The 23101-nt window shown below is 40.2% G+C and overlaps 1 long non-coding RNA gene across 5 annotated transcripts in view; it reads left to right on the top strand.

Annotated features, from left to right (window-relative positions):
- Positions 1–23101, top strand: part of LOC123972596 — a 25570-nt gene extending 2469 nt beyond the window's left edge. For 4 of the 5 annotated variants that reach the window (XR_006825436.1, XR_006825439.1, XR_006825435.1 and 1 more), the window contains 4 exons: positions 115–269; positions 1287–1395; positions 22709–22857; positions 22953–23101. This is a non-coding gene — a long non-coding RNA (uncharacterized LOC123972596). The remainder of the gene's footprint in view (positions 1–114; positions 270–1286; positions 1396–22708; positions 22858–22952) is intronic. The other variant, XR_006825438.1, reaches the window with a different exon arrangement.

The raw sequence follows: 23101 nt of genomic DNA, 5'->3' as shown, positions 1-23101 counted from the left end.
TCAAATTTCATTCCTTTTGGATTTACTGTGAATACATCCATTGCTGTGCCTTTTAAAGTTTATTCTTTGTTTGGAATTGGTTCATTCTGGTTTGGTCTGGCTCTTGTTTTGCAGTTCTGTGGATGTACAGCACCACCTGATGGACTCAGAGCTCCAGAACAGTACATGAAGATGAGGAATGACAACCCTAACACTGAACCATTAGGAGACTGGACTTTTCTTACCACTGGAAGGGGTGAGAAAAGTCTACCTGCTCTTTACAAAGACAAGTAAGTAAAAAGACAGTACAGTTGATTGGAAAGCATCAGTTTTAAATTGGAATTATATTTGTTGTTGAAAGATATGAATGCTTATTTTTCATAAAGCTGGGCAGGATATTTGAAATTAATCTCATGACATCAATATTAATATGTTGTATTATATATTCTATAAATATCCTGATGTAGTGAATAGATGCACATAAAATAATGAAATTGATGGCTCAATGAATTTGTTGTGGAGACGGACTGATGCCAATAACCAACTGTGAACATATATGGGTTTGGGGGGTTACTATTTCCCTTCCTATGACCATCTGCTTTCATGTGTCCATAGTTCCATACTAAACTGAAATGCAGTTGAAAGCTCTGGATTATATTGGCAAAATCGAGTTGATATTTAATGCGGTAAACTGTGTGTTACACAATATCACATTAGACAAAACTCTAGACAAAAAACTTAAATGACTCGCTTGTTTTTAAATACAATTTTCTCAAAAACATTCCACCAAAAGTCAATACATTTAAATATTGAATTGATCAGGTTGTTTTCCCGGTGATAAAACAACAGCCCATGTTAAGCAACATGTCATTCTCAGACAAAACAAGCTGAGTTTTCACAGCTTTGTCACATTTGCCTGAAGGCATAATGCAAGCTGCTCTACTGGTCTATTGTGAGTCTTTTGGTAAATTGTTGCCTATTATAGAGGGAGGATGCCACTAGTAACTCTCTTACATACACGTTTCATCTTACAAAAAAAACATGTAAGTATGTGGAGAATTCTCACCGGTTTTACTGGAAGTGTGTGAATACATTGATAAATGAGCAATCTGTCATTTTAAAAGAAAACAACAAGGTGATAATGGTGAAATCAATGACCCATCCTTGATTAGAGGTGTGGAATTTTTTTTTTTTGGCAAATATCAAAGCAAACAAGTGACTTAATGAGGGTGTTTCTCACAGAGCAAAGAGCACAGAAGACTCCTCTTTGATGTCAAGCATGATGCAGTCTTTTTCAATTTCAACAGCACTAAAAAGGATGACTGGATGGGGAACAAGCTCCTGCTACATCTCTGTGGCCGGGACCATTTGTTTTGACTGAACATGAATCAGAATCAGAATCAGTTTTATTGCCAGGTATGTGTACACATACGAAGAATTTGACTCAGGATTGTACATTGCTCACGATGTGCTTACTTATACAATAATACAATAATAAAATAAAATCAGACACAAACTACAGAATAGACAACACTAATATACACACTATGACAAAACAATATAGACATATTGACAAATAGTGAAGTGATCAGAGTGCAAAGGATGCAAGAGTATACTATTCTCATTATGAATATGTTGAAGGTGGATATGATATACAGGTACACATACACATACATGCATACATGTACACATGTACACAGTGTGATGGAGCATAGTGCAAAGGAAAAAATAAGTAAGACCTATGACCTTATGACCTGAGGTAGGTGTATTGGTATACAGTATATACAATATGACATAGTATGAACAGCACTGAAATAGAGAATGGTGAATAAATAAATAATAAGTGGAAACCAGTAAACAGGTGCTGATTAGAGGCAGAGTTACTGGGTTATTGCACAGGAATTGTTCCTGACACTGTGAGTTATAAATCAGCTGTTCATCAGAGTGATGGCTTGTGGGAAGAAACCGCTTCTGTGTCTGTTGGTTTTGGCGTACAGTGCTCTGTAGCGCCCACCAGAGGGGAGGAGCTGGAACAGGTTGTGTCCGGGGTGAGGTGGATCTGCAGTGATGTTTCCTGCCCGTTTCCTGACTCTGGAAATGTATAAGTCCTGAATGGAGGGCAGGTTGGCACCGATTATTTTTTCTGCAGTCCTGACTGTATGTTGTAGTCTGCTCCTGTCCTTTTTGGTGGCAGATCTAAACCAGACAGTGATGGAGGTGCAGAGGACAGACTGGATGATGGCTGTGTAGAACTGGATGAGCAGGTCCTTGGGCAGGTTGAGCTTCCTGAGCTGATGCAGGAAGTACGTCCTCTGCTGGGCCTTCTTGATAATGGTGTCAGTGTTGGGCTCCCACTTCAGGTCCTGGGATATAGTGGAACCCAGAAACCTGAAGGATTCCCCAGCAGACACAGGGCTGTTGAGTATGGTGATGGGGGGCAGAGTGGGGGGGCTCCTCCTGAAGTCCACGGTCATCTCCACAGTTTTGAGCATGTTAGGCTCTGGGTTGTTCTGACCGCACCAGAACAACCTGGAGCTTAACATGCTTAAATTGAGACTTAATGTTTTCAAGGAAAATGAATGCAATATGATTGGAAGACATTAATTAATCTATATGTCTAATTCTCAAACTTTTTAAAAGCTTTTTATTTATGCTAACACATCTTGTTTTATATATATTTAATAAAATGGAATTATTAACTGGCAATTTTAATCATTGATACCATTATGTTTACTAGTAGTTTCTTTTGGATTACATGAAGGCAATTTTATAAATTATTTTATAGATTGTTTTTCAAATAGGCACACTATAAAACTTCAGTTAAAAGCAAAGTTCCAATTAGATGACGATCTCTTTTACTGGCTGGGTGTGGCTACACATTTTGACAAATAAACACAGGTCTCAATTAGACGCTGGGCCTGGGTTTTATAGAAGATCTTTGAATGCAAATAACCTCTTAAATCCCCCCGGGTGGCCCGCTTAAGCTAATTGTAAGCTGCTTAGATCGCACATACAAATTTAAACGTTTAAACATTTGTCAGTATGGACATGCTACACATTGTTAGATTGGTTAGATTCTCCACAATTCAAACGTTCAGCTAATTTTACAGAAATCATGAGCACCAAAGTCAGTGTATTTGGTACACAAACAGTTAATAGCCTCAAATTAGTGAGGGAATAACATAAACCAAAAGGAAGAATAGTAGTCTGTTAGCTAATGATTTTTGAGAATAAAGTCATAATAGTATGAGAAAAAGTTGTAATATTTGGAGAAATAATATTCATAATGGAATGGTTGCTTCCAGTCATGTGTGCGTGACTGTTTTAGTATTTCCTGGATATCTACAGTTATTTAGACTTGTATAAAGTTAAGACTGCAGTCTTTCCTCTGACTGGTAGCTCTGTGTCGCTGTTGTGGCTGCATCCCCCACGCTTACAGACACCTTTGCTCTGTTTGGGATTGCCTCGCTACTCCAGGATGCTTACCGCTGAAAAGGATGGGAGCTGCACTTTATCCGAGGTGCTGAAGTTAACAGTTGCATGGATTTATGGTGAGATCTACGCCCAATCAGTGTTTTCAGTTAGTTTTGGTTTTCCACCTCCAGTACAGTCCCAAACGGGTCTGTGTCTGTCAGTTGGTCAGAAAGGGGTACTACCATATAAGTAGAGCAATAACTAAGGCTAATGCACAGCAGAGTAAGTATTATGACTACGTGTGTTGACTGTGCACGGATTATATTAAATGAGAAAAGTTGATCTACAGGTGAAAACTTATTTGAGAGCTACAAAGAATGCCTGAGAGCCTTACTGCATTACTATTTCCCCTCCATCTATGACCATCTGCTTTCATGTGTCCATAGTTCCATACTAAAGTGAAATGCAGTTGAAAGCTCTGGATTATTTTGGCAAAATTGAGTTAATATTTAATGCGGTAAACTGTGTGTTACACAATATCACATTGGATAAAACTCTTCACACATATAAAACACAAAAAAACTTAAATGACTCACACAAAAGTCAATACATTTAAATGTTGAATTAATCAGGTTGTGTTCCTGGTGGATGATGAAATAACAGCCCATGTTAAGCAACATGTCATTCTCAGACAAAACAAGTTGAGTTTTCATTGCTGTGTCACATTTGCCTGAAGGCATAATGCAAGCTGATCTACTGGTCTGTTGTGAGACTTATGGTAAATTGTTCTGCCTATTATAGAGGGAGGATACCACTAGTAACTCTCTTACATACACGTTTCATCTTACAAACAAAAACATGTACGTATGCGGAGAATTCTCACCGGTTTTACTAGAAGTGTGTGAATACATTTTGGACCTACGTCAAGCACTACCAGACTGATATCTCCATGCTGATAAATGAGCAATTTCTCATTTGAAAAGAAAACAACAAAGTGAAAATAAACAATGACCCATCCTTGATTAGACGTGTGAAATTATTATTGTTTGTGTAAGTGTTGTGGCAGATTAACATATTTTTATATATTCAGAGCTTTCTTTTTTAATAAATAAGATCCCTGGCAGACAAAAAGTACTGGAAACAAAGGGACTGAATAAAAATGATTATGAAGGGAGGTAGTCAGAAAATGTATGTTCCAGACATTTCTGGAAGATTACTGGAGAGTCCTTTAATTCTTGCCCACTCGAGATTTATATATTTTTTCACTCTTCTCTTGTAAGGATTAAATAATTACATAGAGCCGGAAAAAGGTGTTTTTTGCTGTAGAGTACAACAATCCTGTCTCTGTGTCATCTGTATCAGGGCTTTCTTCAATCAAATATACACACACACACATACTGTATAAAATCTTTCAACTCGTTTTTATTCCCATCTCGTCTGATGGCATTGTTTTGTCAGGCCGACATATCTTTATGATCAAACGTTATCTCTACAAAATGGCATCATTTTTCATTATGCTAACCATCTCTTTATCTGCCTTGTAACAGAAAGCAGAACTACAGCTAATTTAATTTGTCAAAAAAATTTAGTTGAGAACAAAAACATTGAACAAACAAGGTTTGCCCAATACGTAATACGTAGAAATTTTAATTATTTTGAGGATTTGTGGATTCAGCCCATTTCTCATGCCTAATTAATTAATTTTCTTTTACAAATAGACAATTTTGTGTTTAAATGGTGTGAGTGGCTATTTACATAAAAATGACATCAACAGGATTCCTTGTTGTGTATAACCAGTCCATTCTTCATCATAAAGCCAAGATATGTATCCCTAAATTTTTAAACTCCTCTCAAACTCAGGGTAATGTTTTCAACCAGAACACATCAGTGCAGAGTGTAGACTTGCTGATGGTGTGGGAATCTGATGTGACTGTCGGTACAAGTCTCATCAGTATGATCATCATTTCATAACAGAGCTGAAGTGACTTGAAGGAGTTTTCCTGCGTTTACATCACTACTCCAGGATGCTTCCCGCTGAAGCGGATGTGAGCTGCATTTTATCCGAGGTGCTGAAATTAGCAGTTGTGTGGATTTGTGGTGAAATCTACGCCCAGTCAGAAGTGTTTTCAGTTACTTTTGGTTTTCCACCTCGAGTACAGTCCCAAACAGGTCTGTGTCTGTCAGATGGTCAGAGAGGGGTACTACCATATCAGTAGAGCAATAACTTGGGCTAATGCACAGCAGAGTAAGTATTATGACTTTACTCTTAACATGTCAGAAAACACATATATGTGGGATAGATTTTGAATGCGCAGAACATTTTGAAGATGAGCAGAAAACTTGCTGAAACAGAGGAGCTATGAAAGCCCAGGAGTGAAATTAATGAATTTATTATTGAGGTGAAAAGGTGCCACATGCACATTTAAAGAGGTTACCTCCCCAAACAAAGGAGACAAAAGAGGAGAAAAGATTAAATCATGACTATGTGTGTTGACTGTGCACAGATGATATTAAATGAGAAAAGTTGATCTACAGAAGAAAACTTATTTGAGAGCAACAAAGAATTCCTCAGAGCCTTACTGCATTATACTCCATTATATTTTTATATTCTGAATTGTCACCTGCCACCTAAAGTTTTTTATTTCCCTTTACATAAGTAAAGAAAGCCTCCACGCTCAGACAGCTCACCAACTATAAAGCAAAAGCTCCAGCCTGCTTCAAGACCTCTACCATCATCCCTGTCTTCCTCAGGAACCTATCTCAGGATCCTGTCTGTAGATTGTAGCTCCACCTTCAGCACCGTCATCCTTGCTCTGTTGCAGGAAAGCTCTCCCACGTGAGTGTGCCTGACTCCACCTGCAGATGAATCACAGACTTCCTGTTTGACAGAAGGCAGCAACCTGAAGCTGGGACCATCAGCACCGGTTCCCTTCAAGGCTGTGTTCTTTCCCCTCTGCTTTTACATGAACAGCTGCACCTCCAGTCACCAGTCTGTCAAGCTCCTGAAACTTTGTGGGATTATTTTGCAAGGATTTAAAGAAAAACACTAACATGATAGTCTTTATATGTCACAAAATCAGACATACACTAGCTGCTCCTTTCAAGTTCACTAATGCATGACCATCTTCTTTGGGTTTCCCACTACCGCATGTTAAGCAGAAAGTGCAGCATTCTCTAGCTTCAGTCTCATAATTAATCAAAGATACAAATGACGAAGATTGAAAAATGCAAGTCAACAGGAATGCAGGGTATTTCAGAGAGTCACTAGATATTCCAGCAGAGGGCAGCAGCTACCAACGTAGGACTTCATCTGCCAGCACAAGGGGCCATGGTTTCTATTTTAAACCACTGAGCTACTAAAGTACTTTAACCTGTAGATTGTTCTTTATTGGAGTCAACATGTATTCAGCGGGGAAACATTAAAACCAAATAACTTCATACAATGCCAATGCCTTTACAGCGTAACTGTGTGATATTAAAGGCAAAATTCACCATTCACTTGGATGAAAATGATTACGTATCAGATCTTGTATGATGTAAAGCTAACTGGTTTCGAAAATATAATTGAAGGCCTCTACAGAGGAAACTGGAGTGACAGGGCAGCGTACAGTGGTGCTATTTTTAGCAGAGATATCAATATAATGTTTTGAATCGAGGTTTTTTTAAGTCAGAGACACAAATGAAGGATGTTTCTGACCATGTGACTCCTCCAGTGGGCTAACTGTCTATTCTCAGAAAAGGATTTTGAGTAAAGTGCACGACAAACTTTCTCTACAGCACAAAGGTTTATGAAAAACCCTTCACAAAGCTTATGCCTTTACCCCACTCAACCTTTTAACAATTAGGCCCTAACCCCTGCGGTCCCCCCGTCATTTATCATGATGTCCTCTACAAACCACAGGACAACACTCTACCTTAAAAATTAATAAGGCTGACAATATACTTGTCGCTATTTCAATGCCCAGCATGTCCTCTGTGACTCATCGGTTCAGCTGTAAATCAGGCCAGGAGGAGCCTCGAGGGATTGTGTTCCTCTAAAGCTCCTTCAAAACACTTTATATGGAGCATCAATAACCAAACACTTTGCAATAACACTTATTGGCACGGCAGCATGAAATACTATTGATTGTTCAAATGAAAATCAGCATGAGCACTATAGCTACTGCTGGGATTGTTGCTTTTGCGTGATTTCTGTCTATATTCTGTCGTCGGTATCAGCGAGGATGAAGGCAGAGCAGCGTGAGGCATCATGGGTTATATTTAATCCAGCCTTGCTCTTCTTTGGGATAATAACTTTTTTGCTCCATTCCAGGACTTGTCTGTCATCTTGACATGGCAATATCTCCCAACTCCACTGTTTCATAGTCAGTTTCATTTACTTCCAAATACCATTTCACACCCTGCTGGTTTTAACTAGGTATTATACAGCGTGTGGGGAGTGTGCTGCAGATTGAATCGTGACAGAGACAACAACGTTTCTGGTGAAAAATAAGTGAATAGTGTAAGTGGCAGACTGTATAAAATGATTTTTGCTCCATTTTCTTGGCATGAATTTGTGTGTTTTTCATCCTGATCTCTCAAATTTATATGGGATGTCTACAGCTGATAAAATTTGCTGCCTTATTTTTGGACTTTTTTAAATTAACAGAGAACAGTGAACACAAAATTCATGCTCCTGTGAACTACAGTTTTAAATGGAAATGATAGTATAATGGTTTATTTAATAGCTGATATACTGTTAGTTTTATTTTAGTTTTTGACGAAGGCCTATATTCTTATTAACATACATACAGTTTCTGCAGTTGAGTTTCCAGTCAATGAATAATCTAATGTCCACTTGACTACTTAATTTAATACAACTGCAGCTTAAAGTCAAACAAAATCATGATCAATTGTACCACAGATTCTTACAAAATTTAGTTTAGTTTAATTTAAAAAGTAAGTTTGAGCAATAAACACTTACTTTTTAAATTAAACTAAACTAAATTTTTGCTCACACTTTTTTTCTTGGGATTGGCAAGAAACCATGTCCATATCCATAAACCTCTATAGATTATAGAAATTATTATAAACATCTGTGTATAGCCTATGTATGTGTTAATGTCCCTCACACTCAAGCAAATACCTGAAGAAAAAACTGTTAGAAAAAAAGTACATTAACACGACAGTAGGGCAACACTATTTTGATGATGTGATATAATTAATTTTAAATCTGCAACTGGAAAATGAAAAAGAATATTTCCCAAAATGTCAAACTTTTCCTTTAATTAAGTTTTGTTAGAATGAACATCTTAAATAACATACATGTCGAATTATGCTCGGACTTGTCAGTTGCAGCAGATGTCAGTTAAATGCCTGTTAAGGCTAACTGTTAGCTAGCCAACTAGTTAAGCCTGTGAGTTAGCAGTCAGCTGAACATTTCAAGCTGAATCATCAATGTAGTTTGAATAAATAATTTAGTAAATTAGGTAGGTCATGTAATGTATAAAAAGATGTTTTGTTTCAAGAGCTTAGCTAACAAATGACGCTAGCTAACATTAGCCATACCAGCAGCCATGTCAGCAGGATTTAATGTGATTTGTCCCTCATTTTGCTGACCTTCTCCTGACCCCAGCTCCATATTAAACAGAGAAATGTTCTCATCTAACTTTTGTCAAGAAAAGGAATTGTTTCTAAAATGTAAATTTCTTTCATAATTGCTTCTGTGGTTTTCTATGCTTCTTGTTTGTTCTGGAGCCGACGCTGTTCTCCACTTGTGCCAGTTGTGTCACACAGATAAACTCAACTACAGCAAAACCAAGATGATTTTTACGTTGCATAATTTACCTTCAGATTCTCTTGCACAACAATGAAATCAAGAGACAGGACTGTTTTTGTTGTCTATTTATTCTTCTCCAGTAATCGCCCTGCCAACGCCCACAGGGGCCTCCATTTGGAGAAATTGCCCACGGACGTGTGTGCCGTGATGCCAGTAGGTGGTCTTGCCCATGGCTTGGTGGGTGAGTATGGTGTAGTCCCTGCTGCCACTGCCGCTGACATATCAGAGCTGTTTATTAAGAGGATGACAACTCTATCAAGCCCCATAAGCGGGCCCTCGTGCACAGGAGTTCTTTTGTTACTTTCAGGGAGGGTGTCATCAATCTTGCTGCCATGCTACTCTCTTGAGCTGTTGATGGCAAACACGATTCCTCCCTTTCTGCCTGGCCTCTCCCGCCTCACAGTCTGGAATCAGGCGTGGTGAGGGGGATCGGGGAGATAGGACGACTTTCCCCGAGAGTGCCTTTTCTTGACAGGCGACAGAGCGAACCGTTTGGACACCAGGGGTGGATATATGGGACCATGTAATGAAAAGACGTTGACAGGACCTGCTTGCTCTGTAATGAAGGTCCTCTGGAGCTGTGAATGGATACACACATCTTTCACGCTTTTGTCTCCCTGCCTTTCCCACAGAATCTATCTCACCCATTTTAACCAAAAAAGAAGATGTAAGAGAAGCAGACAACAGCTCGCAGTGTTAAACATTTACATACAACAACGTGGTGTGAATTTTTAATGAAACAGCAACTAAGTTGATTTACACCCACAATTTGTAGCTAAATCCCTTCTACATAAGCCCATGAAGGTGCAGTTGAATGCTCAGCCTCTTTCCTCTCTCTGTCAGTACTACTCAAGACTCAGTCTAGCTCACAGAGATGGACTATGATGTATGTACTCCACTTTAGCATTGGCTGAGGTCACAGACTCCATAAATGTCTTAGACAAGTCTGATATTTTAATCTCTTTTTAGTGAGGGGATGTTGGGCCTTTGCCCAATCAATACACAGGGCAATGGTCTTGCCAAGATATCTCATGGTAGCTTTTCATTGTTCTGTCTGGAAGCAGAAATGTCAACCAGAATAGCACTCCTCAAAGTGAAGCTGAAATACAGCTGTCTGTAATCAAAACCCTCATTTTTTATGATCTAGAAGCTTCTGACAATGATGAACGCAGAAACTGGTGATGTCAGTCTGAAGATGACTCTCGTCTGAGGAAGAGGGTGCAGACTGGCACCTGAAATTTCTTTTTTTATTCTCAAATCAAATCCAATCTGTTTAATTCATCAGTCGACAATGGCCCAAAAAGCTAGAGAGTGTGTGTGCTGCTGCCTTTGTGAGCACACACAGCCAAAAATATCAAGACACTTTCACACATTAACATTGCTAATTTGTTTGCCAATGGTTTCTAAGGCACTGAATAATTGGCTGTGAGATATTGTTTGCTCAGGTGTTCCGCATAATTGAATTCTGTATTGAAAATACTGTGGATGAATGTTGGAAGAATACTGAAAAGAATCATGTACTTTGTGATACATTTTCTTTGAAATGGAGCTATTGGTGTAGATTAATTCTCATCCCAATAGCGACTAGTGATGATTGCAGCACATTAATTATCTGGCTAATGTATAAAGCACACACGTTTTGAATTTTAAAACAATTTAACTCGTGTTCACCCGTTTCCAATTAATATCCTCTTGTTGGATTTCTTTTAGGGATGATATGGTTTCTTTGCACATGATGACCTTTTGAAACTCACAGATTGATTTCATGCATCCATTTTTCCGCCGAGCTGCATGCTGATAAGCCCGTTAATGTGTATTGCTTTGTAGCTCAGCCCATATGCACATGTGGAAGTGATAGAGCGTCCAGCTGGACACATGTGTTGACAGAGCCGGATGATGTATTTGATCATAGTTAGTTCTGAGGAGGGTCTTGGTTGGGTTTGATTCAGCTGTTCAACGCTGACCTAATGCCTCAGCTCAATCAGTCACCTTGTCCTCCCCTTGACTCCTCACCCCGTGATCCTTCCCTCCCAGCCCAAAGGACTAAAGAAAAACAAACCAAGTGCTTAAGACCCTCCCTTCGCTGAAATCCCTGTCTGGACTGAAATAAATTAGATATGAAATCAATGCTGGGTCCTCAGGTTGTTGTTTTCACAGAGCACTCTGTACTATGTCTCTTCACAGTAGCATGAAAATCTGGGCCTCATACAACATCAGTGGGCTGCCTTCTCCTATTAACATATCCATTGTCAGGCCTGTAAAAATGACTGAATCAACAAGTAAACGTTTGCATTTGTAAAAATAAAAAATGCATTTAAGAAAGTCTGCACAATTCTTAGCCTATTTCAGCCCTCTACTCTCAACATACAGTATTTAGTGTGTGACGGTTTTAGAACATTATAAACATTATAGCCATCACAGTTTTCTACATCATCATCTCACTCTGGCCCAAGCGAGAAGCTTCCTGTCAGCCAACTGATGCGAACGTTGAAGTCCCTTAAACCTGCATTCTATCGAACGGCCAGCAGGGGGCGACTCCTCTGGTTGCAAAAAGAAGTCCGGTTCTATTAGATATGATGGTAAAATGACCCTACTTCTCAGCTGATTTATTACCTCAGTAAACACTTTCCTATTGAGTTTATGGTCTCAATCACTAGTTTCATGTCTTCTTCAATACAATATGATGTTCATTTAGTAAATTATGGTCCTATTTAGTGGAAAATAGACCATAAAGCAGAGTATGCTTCAGGGTGGGATTATCTGAGATTGACAAACCATTACCATGGCAACCTGTCAGTCAGGCTAGAGTGACTCATAACGTTACCCACGGCGCTGTGTAAATTTATCTAGCGCCGTTGAAAAAGCTTTTTAGGAGTTGGCTGTTGTCAGCCAAAAATGACAGTTAACATGAATTACAGATGCACCTAGCTAAGCAAGCTAGCTAGCTCCACACATCGTGCCTAAATATGGTCACGTCCGATGCCACTGGTTGCAAAAAATTAACATGGCGGCGCCCTATCGGCCAAACTCGAGGCTTCAGAACGGCATTTCACAAACCAACGGGTGACATCACGATGACTACATCCACTTCTTATATACAGTCTATGCTCTGGCCCCTTTCATACAAGTTCATACACTTTCACCAAGTGGTAGCACTGTTAGGTCAAGGCTACATAAGCTGCAACTAGCATGACATACCTGAATCTGCAACACAACTGTCTGTGGTTGAGTTGCATCCTGAGTAACGCAGGCATCATGTTTTTACAAGAAATGCTATGTGGAATAAAAACACTGATATCTCTAGTTCTGCTGCTGCATATTGATCCTGTCCATCACAAGTCAGACATTGCTCGAACACAACTTGCTGGCCCTAAAGTTGAGTTGAAAGTTAAAAAGAGATATTTACAGCCTTATATATTTAGGTTTTCTCAGTGTCTATGTAAGTGTCCGTCTTACAATGCTCTCCATAATCTCAATCTCTTCACCAAAACATCCTGTTTAATTTTCTAATCTATCATCTGGTTCCTTCAGTGTCATTAGAGCTCCTCTCGTGCTTCTGTTTATCAGCCTGACATTGTTTGTGTGTGTTCGACTCTGCGGTCTGATAATCAGTGACAGAGATGTTATAGAAGTGTGACAGAGTTCTATTTGCCATAACGGACATCTTTATCCCATCACTTTCCTTGTTTTTTTGTTTTTTTTGCAACTTGCCAAGTGCTGGCATCTGTGGTGTTTCCAGGCGGATACACTGCAGTGGACTGGGAATTCAGGAGGATTCAGACAAGGCCACAGCCGCTCAGGCAGGTGGAGAGAAGGAAGAGCTGTGTGCACAAGCAGTCCAGGAAGAGAGGAGAGGGAAAGAAAGATATAAAGGGAGAGAGAGAGAAAAACTGACTTGCTTCTTATACTTGACATGTTTAGCAGATATGCTGTCAGATTCAGAGGTCAGAGGGGATGATTGTATCGACGGGTTTTATTCGCTGGTCATTAGTGAAAAAGAGACGGAAAGCAGGCTCAAACAGCAAAAGCTTGTGATGCAGAAAAGCACTATAAATCACCACATACAATTTGTGTTGAACGAAAGCACAAAACATTGTTGAATATGTGGCCAATTTTCTCTATACTCTAAATTCCAGCATATTTGCTTCCTCTGCAAACGTCCAATTTAATTTGGCCCACACAGCTTCTGAATTGGATTTTAACTTGGAATCTTCATGTAAAGGCGAAACTCTTTTCATTTGTAAATACTTTATTATTTATGGATATCATTATTGACATCTCTAGACTTAAGCAGAGAGTAATTGACTGTAGAACCCCAGCATGAATATATAATATAAAACCCAACTTATAACTGGTCAGTTACTTACTATATACTTCTCAGTATCAAGCACATTACAGTTTTCCATATAAAAAACACAAAGACATCAACACGATATTACCCTATATAGACATTTAGTTTACTTGGTTTTGTGAGAATGTCAAGTTTTGTAATTCAGCGATCTAAATTTACAGTATTCAAATCAACACCTACTAAAGGTACTGACAGAAACATGTAAACTCATCTTTGTGTGCACATATGCACGCAAATTTTGTATACCACGGCTTTGAGCTTTTCTCTCTTCACCACACTCGTTTGTACTTTCACAATTTATGCCTGAATACAGAAATGTAGTCTGTGTCACATACTGAACGGAGTTTGTGGTCGTAACAAAGAGCAGTTGGCAACGTGAGACATCCATCATTATCAAACAAAAACAACTCTTGTTAACAGATTGATAGCACAACATTAGCATGTGTGTAGGTGACGACATACTCTCACTGGAAAGCCATGTATTTACAAATTGTCGACTGTTCATTTAACAAGAAAAAGCGACCTTGTTAAAAGTTTTGTGAAAATGAATTTTAATGGGAATGAGATTTAGCCTAAGGAGAAAGAAACTTTTCTAAATCCACAAAGGGAAAAAATCAAAACACCCGTACACACACACTCATTGCGAACACTTAATTAATGTCTGACCTTTCCTTCATATAGTCCCTGTTCAGAGCACAACCGCCATACTCTGATAAAGGTTTAGCAGCTTTTTGTCTTGTGGTGCTGAGTGGTAGTTTTGAAAGGTTAAACTCATAAGAGCACTTTGAATCCTACAATTCATCGGAAAACTTATAACAAATAACCTAATATAAAAATATTGTAAATATTGGGAAACTTGGTATTCACTGATCAGTGATGTTACAAAGGAGAAAATGTAAATGTTTGAATGACTCCTAAAATGTTTGAATCACTGAGTCTATCAAGTTTACAGCCGGTCTGCTACAAAGCATGGCACATTTTAACTCACTGAGGGAATGTCGAATGCTTATTAGCTAACAGGAGAGCCACTCATATTTAGAGCATATCGTATAAAATCAGAGTTAACTTTGCTTGAAACTGCACATATGCTTCAGTTTTGTTTTGGAGAAACTCTACTCTTTGGTAACAAACACTTTGCATAATTGCAGAATCATTTCTTTGCATAGGTCTTGTGTGCAGCTGTTAGTAATGACATTCTTCACATGTGACTGAATGGATGCTTTAAGTATACAGTATATGTGACACAGAGTAAAAAGGGTGTTGTGTTTCACAGGACAGTTTGCAGAGGCTTTTCAGTTGCCAGTGGCCCATGATGCCTGACCCCTCCCTTTATTTGTCACCACTGGCGCTGTACTCTGTTTTCTCCCATCTCCGTGGCAACAGCACTGCATGCTATTGTGTTGATGTTTGTCCACAGCTAAGGTTTCGCCTATGTATTTAATGGACCTCCCAGTCCGCTTCAGTGTCCGCTTCAGAGTCCCCCAGCAAAGCAGAGCGGCTGAGTCTTGCCACTGTTTGTCCCTGCGTGTCAGTGAGTCGAGGCGGGGTGGGGATGAGATAGGGCTGATAATGGCTGCTTTGTTCCTTTGCTACATGTGTTGAAGCTGTGCTCCTGTGGACCAGGAGACGCCTGTTCAAACAGAGACACACAAAGGCTCTGGAAACGGCTGGCCGTGGCCCATTCTCCACAGTCTGCCATGCTGCCAACATACACCACCTTCTGCAGCCGTGCTGAATTACTACCCTCACAACCTTTCACACATATAAAGGCACTCCTTCACTCAGCAGGAACACTGACATTTGCCTTTTGTTGGATACAAAAGATCTTTTAATACTAAGGTTTTTTTTAGGTGATTACTCCGAGGCCATATACACCATTAGAATCAGTATGGGGGCTCTCTTTTGAAGGGCATTCACTTTATTCACTTGTAAAAGCCACACAGACATTACTTGATTTACTCGGGCTTAAGTCAAGAGAGATGCTTTTCCACTGCCTTTGCTGTGTAAGTGTTGCATTCTGCCTTTAACATATTATTTTCACTTGATTGATTGACAAAGTAGGTGCAAAGCAGCCCCAAAATCTCCACTAGTGTCGAAAGAGAGGAGAAATTACTCTCCATTATTGGGCTTTTAACATTTGCAGAAAGGATACATGGCTGCACAGAGAATAGTCGTGTTTTGTAGTTCTGTGGAAATAATGGTGAATTTAGCAATCAATAACAGTGAAAACCTTTGGAATGCCAAGAAATAATCTCTAGAGTTAATGTGGCACATATTCTCATCTGCCGGCTGGTGTTTTAACCTCTTTAGCATAGCCCCTCGAGGAAATGGGGGATATGATTAGGAATTTGTTAGCAGGCTTCTATTTTTATGCTGATGACACACTTTCTTCTCCTGGGCTCTCAATGTTGCTGGCTCTTGACTTTCTCACTGACTTTTCAAAACTAGATCAGCTGTTTACCACCATGTAGGAACGTGACATGAAGTTCACTGAGGAGCTGCAAGCAGAAGAGGTCTGATATCAGCCAGAGAGGGAACTCCTCTGTCATCTCAAATCCATTCACAGGCTTCTTTAAATCCCTTCTTCTTTTAAAAATGAAAAAGATCCTGCAGCTCAAAAGGTGTGTTTATTTAATTTTTTGTTTTTTTTTATAGCTGCTCCATTTTTCACCAGTTGGACCTGCAGTTGTGCCACCTGCCTCAACTATTGACTTCGAGGTACAAAAAGGATGTACAAAACCAATAAAGGGTGCCATACAATTTTGTTGAAATCCGGCGTTTTTGTTCATCACATCATGTTCGGAGCAGATTACAGTGTGTCCACACATCCCCGCTCCCCAGGGTGCCTTCTCAGTGGTTCAGGTATTGTGACCAGGCAGGCAGGCTGGTGGCCCTGGGCCCCGGGTGCTTTGGAGAAGAGAGGACAGTGGCTGCATTTGTTTCCCACTGAAAAGGATTACAGGTCCTGACGGCCATGATTAATCACCCAGAGGCAGACATCTGAATACGGCCAGGGAAAGGTTCAACTTTTTAATTCATCCCACACACAATCTATTCAAACCAGCTGTTGGCGCTCCTTTCCCTCATCTCCCTGCTCTTTCTTCTCAGTGACCATTGCCTTCTACTGTCTTTCTTTCCTCATTTATGGCTCACATAATTCTCAGGGGACGCAGAGTTGTTGTAATTGTGGGGGTACTTGGATGACGCTCTGCGCTCTATTTTTATTGGAGATGGGTTCCTTTCTTCTTTGTCGGCGAATAGTTAATTGACTTTGTTAATGCATTTGGGGATCAGTGATTTCTCAACAACAAATGACCTTTATGGAGCTCAGCGTCACATATTGTTTATTGTGTGCGTGTGTGTGCCTAAGCGAGCCTGTAAGCCTGTGTGTGTGTTGCATCAGTGCATGTGTGTGTATGTGTGTTGATCCATTGTGACCTTTTCTTGTGTCAGGTGTGTTTGTGCAGAGACAGAGAAATATTTCCCTCAAAGCTTCTTTTCCAAAACACTTCAAATTCATAAACATTTCCATGCCGCCACTCTACGCTGACAGACAGCTGAAATCCTGTGTTTTGAATAAATTTCACATCTCACCATGTTCATATCCACTCATATGAGCAGGCCTTCTCATTAAGACTCAGCAGGTTATATGATGGTATTGCTGGAATCCCTGGAGCAAAATGAACAGGGACAGCTACACTGCTTAATGCAAGGTAGCCTAGCAACAGATAGTAGGATGGCGGTGGAAACATACCCTCATATTTATGTTTACATGAGAGAATGATTTGTCTGTCAGCCTGATGGATCCTAATGTTCTCCTCTCCCCGGGGCTTTTCTTGTGCCGCACGCAGGCCTGACACTTACCCTGAAGGACAGGCACCACCTTCCCCAACACGCATGAATACTTAATACTGTTAGACTGCATTTATGCAAAGAATGGAAATGGCACTAGACGAGGAGAGGGGGGCCAAAATGCATCAAAAGCATGACACAGTATGCATCACGAACATGAGGTGGGGGCATAGTGAATGACGGCAGACATAAAGAAAGACAGAGTAGCATGTTTCTTTTCTACAGTTTATTCCTCATAACAGCGTGCATGTAATCAGATTGTAGTTTAGTAAAAAAACAGTAGTTTCATGTGCGTGGCGACCGTTGACAACTGTGACAATATAAACGCAAGTCACTTCCAGTAAGCACAGTACATGAGCTATATGACTCGATAGAGTCTGTCTTTACTGTATGTCCAGCTCCTCCAGGGACAGACTACATCAACTCAATTAGCCTGGCACAGCCTGAGTATCAGCACCATAGATTAGATTTCACTCTGCCTTGTTTACCAGAGAGCGGCTCGCAGAATAATATCTATACAATTTGTGCTTTCAGAAAAATGATGATGGTATCATGGCGGGGAGTAGCAGATATAAGCTTCTCCTGTGTTGTGGTATAGGGTAACTGGCTGGGAGAGATATAAAAAAGCCTTTTGTCAGGAGATAGGCATATCCCCGTTCATCTCTGGAACTCGTTTCCATAGTTACATCAATGTTGTTGAAGTGAGAAGATCAGGTATTCCAGTGAGTGATCTTTTACATGAGCTTTGTTCCTCTCACATTGATTTTCATCCCACGTTGAAAAAAACCCAACTCAGTGCAAACTGTCTCAGAGATACTGTGGAAGTAACGAAAGGGCAAAATGTGTTGGAAAAGAAAAGAAAAGAAAAAAAAAGCATTGAGAGATTTTGAGATGTCATGTCCAGCTCCTCTGGGGGGTCAGGTAATGCCGTCAGAACCACAAAGTGTGACAGCGGCTGAGACTAAAAACTAATCGCTGCCTCTAATAGTCGATGATCGCCGTGTTGTTAGCCACATGCTTATGTGTTCATATGAAATCTCCTCAACAGCGTGCTGCTCGCTGCAATGCTAATGACTTTGAAAAGAGAGTTAATCACTGCTGCGTGGTTAGCCACATGCTTGCCTCTTGCAGCATGGCTGGTGTGTTCCAGGGGTTAGCAAAACACTGGCGTAACACATCATCGCTCTTTATGAGGCTGGGGCCTTCAAGAGAGAGAGGGGGCCCACAGACGATGCTAAAAAGACGGTAATGACAGCCATTCACCGCAATCCAATTATGCAAAAGGGAGTCTAAACAATTCCATCATCCCCTAAATTAGATTGTCCTAACGAGATAAAGGCACCAATTAATCCTGAATTAATTTCTACAGCTCATTTTCCCCAGAAAACACTCCAATATGCAAATGCCAATGAGAGACAGAGAGGCATCCTTCTGCAGGGTTTACACCACCTCTGCTTGTTGGCTTTTCTCTTTTAGTAAACTTTTTAACTTGGACACATATTGTGTGGGAAAAATTAAGGAATATAACACAGTTAACAGCTCAGGTGTAACACTGAAGAGATATTGTTTAAGAGTAATGGCAAATTTGACCGGATGTTATGTTTAGAGTTCAATGAATTGCATTGTTTTATTGACAAGTGATTGTGTAGTTCAATAAACTATTCATAGTGTTGCTACTAATGTAATAGACAGCAAACAAAGCCAAAATATCTAATTTGGCATCTGGGTTCAGTTGATTAAATGTCAGGAGCATAAAAAGATTAAAATGTGTCTGGTAAAACTGAATGATCGTGATGGTATCTGCACATACAGTACAAATAAAAATGTGATCGTCTTTGATTTGCTTTTGTCCTTAAGGGGCAACTCCACATTGTCGCTGTCCGGTGAAAACCATAAATCTCCAGAGTGAAGAAAAACTGCCCCGTACTCAGCTTTGTGACAATTATGGATGGATTATAAGATAATTGGACCCTGGGCACAGACATGTAAAAGACCCTGCATTTATTTATGGTCATTTTGCGACTCTTTGTGGTCATTTTGTGTCTTTTGTGGTTGTTTTGCATATATTTGTAGTCATTCTGCTTGGTATGTGGTCATTTTGTGTGTCTTTGTAGTCATTTTGCATCTGTAGTTGTTTTGAGTATCATTTTGGTTGTTTTTGTGTGTTTTGTAATCGTTTTGCGTCTCTCTGTATTCATTTAGGGTGGCTTTGTTGTCATTTTGCATCTGTAGTCATTTTGAGTTTCAATGTGGTCGTTTTGTATGTTTTTGTAGTCATTTTGTGTCTCTTTGTAGTCACTTTGTGTCTCTCTGTAGTTTTCCATCTGAACAAGAAATGTCTTGGTAGGCCATCTTATTAATCCAGCCATGATAACAACACATTTCTCAGGAAATTCAATGGGTTTCTTAACCGTTTGTTTTGCTTAAGCAGTACAAGAATTTTCCTCATCCCACAAAGGAACACTAATCTGATTTTTGGAGACGAACGTTTTTTCATTCGGACAGCTGAACCAACGCTGAAATTTATGTTAGCCACAGACAGTCCAGAGGTTGTAGACTTGCCTGCAAATATCTGCTCACTTTGAAAACAAAGCAATTAAAATTTTTGTTCATGGCAATCATCATTATCATTTTCACACTCCTAATTGTCTCGCTGCCAGCTGTCTCGAGTTGTTGTAATTGAGTGATCTGACATTTTCTCAATAGAGCCTGAGATGCAGCCTCCACCTCTGGAGCAAACGTATGCTTACAGAAATGGTTGTTCAAAGTTTATGTATAACTCTGAATTTGTCATTGTTATCATTTATGATTCATGATTGAATTACTTTGGTTTTTGAGTATAAATCTAAACTACAAAAATGAATGAATATTTAGAAATGCTTCTTGACTCCATATTTTATCAAGGACGATGTCTTTATGAACCTGGTTTGTGCCTTGAAGCACAGTATTTTATCGATTGGCATTGAGCTACTACCACCTGCGCACCCCCAGTGATGACAGAAACAACCAGGCTGTCAGTTGCCAGGCAATATTCACAACCACTGGGCCACATCAGCTAATTACCAGCAGAAATCACGTATTGACAGATGGGCCCATGCATATTGATCGGCCAGCACTGCCACGTTCTAAATAACCAAACGCTAATGAATCATTTCCCATTTAGGAGAGAGAAGGAATAAAGCATTAGTCTCCTGCTTGACATCATACCTGTACTGCACATAGCCATTGACGGGAGTACACACAAATCACAGCAAACTCTCTCAAGATTTCAGCTGCTCGTAGATGCACCACCAGCCTCTCTGCCTCCAATCTCTTCCTTTCTGTCTGTCTTATCTGTCTGTTTCGCCATCTTTCTCACCCCAGCCATCCCTCTCTGCTGTGCAGCAGTTATTTTTCATCGCAGCGAGCTGGCCGAGGCAGTAAATACCCCGCTCCTCAGACTGCGGACCCAGAGTGACCCTGCAACCTCCGTGTCTCTGATGCCTCTCCCAAGGTCTCTCATTCCAAGGCCCCTGTGATGCAGCGCTCTGGTTGCAGCACAGACCCTGTAATTCACCAGCCTGCTAGATCGCCTGCCAGGAGCTATTGATTTTTGTTTCCCCAATCTCCAGGAGAGAGGGAAAGAAAAGATTAAAAACACTTTGTCAGTTTGGTAGGGAATAAGAATTCTGCGCAGGGGGATACCTAGGAGGGCATGGGGTCAGGGCTGAGGTACTGTACGTCTTTATGGCTTTAACTATTTCCACACCACGGACATCTCTGTCTGTGTCTCTGGCTCTCTCGCTGTCTTTCGTTCTGTGCAGAGAAGGAGACGCAGAGACTTTGCAGGTGTTGTTGCTCAGGGATGACCTTCCCCAAGGGTGTCACTTTGTGTTGAAAAGTGGTGGGGACATTTAAGGGCTCATATTAGGGGTGTGACGAAACACTTAGCCCACGAGATGTGATAATGCACAATATTGGAGTCACAAGAACAATACAGCAAGATACTGAAATCCTATTTAGAAGAAATAGTCATTGATGAAAAAGTCTACTCAATTGGGGGGTCTGTGGGTTTCTCCTTCAGAAGATTTGAAACATTAAACTCTTAATTTCCTACATTTTAGAGACATTTTCTGCACCAATTTATGGTGGTTTATATACAAAATTCATGTGGCCAGTGCCAATTCAGAATATAAAATTATCATCTAATACAATGCAGTAATCAGCAGCTTGTTTTTTTGTCCTAAGTTACTTTTTTGGACAAGGCAGATCTGTTTCTTCTATATTTACATTGCATTTTATTCATTCATTCATATTATGTAAGTAAACCTTTCTCGTAGAATTTTATTTGTTATTTAACATTTCTTGTTGCAAGCTAATTTTCAGAAAACTTTTAGGGAATGCTTTCAAAAAATGATGGGGACATGTCCCTAGCGTCCCCCGTGTAAATGACTCCTATGACCTTCCCTGCCGCTCTTTGTATACACTGTGCAGCATGACATGACTGTGTTTAAACGCACACACAAAAGAAATCAAAAAAGCATTTGCATTTGTTGTTAGTCTGATTACCCCAGTTCACTTGAGTAAGTGCGCAAGCTCACTGCACGTAAATTAAGTGACTCATCTTGCAAAAGTATGTCTTTCTATTTGTTTTCATGTTTCTACCTCTAAATTTGACCACTGAACTATTTTTGCAGTTATTTTCTTTTCACCCCCTCGATTGTTGCAGATGTTATCTGTAGCTAGCTAGCAGCATACACACAAACAGTGCATGTGAAACGTGGCTGTGCAAGCTCAGGTTTGAATTGTTTTCTACCAGTTTCTCTTATTTCTGCAAATTTATCGCTCAAACTACAACATTTTCCACTTGCACAGATGCATCTTTGCCTCGTAGGGCATTTTCGCATTGACTTTTACAAGCACCTGAGTCACCTCTTTGCATTCTTTATGAACATGAGTGATTACAGTCTGAGAGGAATTATTATTTTGTGACATCTTCTTGTCAACTTGTGGAACATACCATAAAGTTAGCCAACATTACTGCCAGCACTGCCCAGCTGTTTACTCTTCCTTTCCTTCATTAGCTAGCTCTTAGCTAGCACACATGTCTGGCAACTGAGCAATCTCCATGACATCTTGCCAAACTTCTTTGTATATTTTGTACATATTATTGTTAGTGGATTAGAACAAAGGAGCATCATATCAAAATTGTCACGAACCCCCGGTCGTGACCCTGGCCTTCTTGCTGGTATGCGTGTGAATGTAGTGTTTGAGTTTCTGTTTCTGTGTTTCTGCTTTCTCCCTCATGCTCTGAGACTGCTGGTGGGTGTGGTCGCCAGTGCTCTGGTCTACTCACCTGAGGCTCCTCACAGCAATCAAGCACACCTGTTCCACATCCTGCAATCTACTCAGCTATAAAAGCCAGACCAACCATCAAGTCCCTGCTGGATTGTTGTACTGCTCAGTATGGGCACATGTCTGCCAACCTAGCCCTGAACTTTCTGAATCTTGTCTGTTTGAGATACTGAGAGTTAACTTATGTTTCCCTGTCTTGAACAGCCTGGACCCCGGACTCGCAGAACTCACCATCACCACAAGACCCAGAGCACTGGAACCCAGAACACAAACCCTCTGACCAACCAGAACATCAACCGTCCAGCCCTCATCTCTGTTTGCACTTGTCTTGAATAAATTCTTCTTTAACTGAA

This window comes from Micropterus dolomieu, linkage group LG06 (genome assembly GCF_021292245.1).
Source record: "Micropterus dolomieu isolate WLL.071019.BEF.003 ecotype Adirondacks linkage group LG06, ASM2129224v1, whole genome shotgun sequence".
In the NCBI taxonomy this organism is placed as follows: domain Eukaryota; kingdom Metazoa; phylum Chordata; class Actinopteri; order Centrarchiformes; family Centrarchidae; genus Micropterus; species Micropterus dolomieu.
The sequence above is the reverse complement of the archived record's forward strand: the minus strand, read 5'-3'. Positions and strand labels throughout refer to the sequence as shown.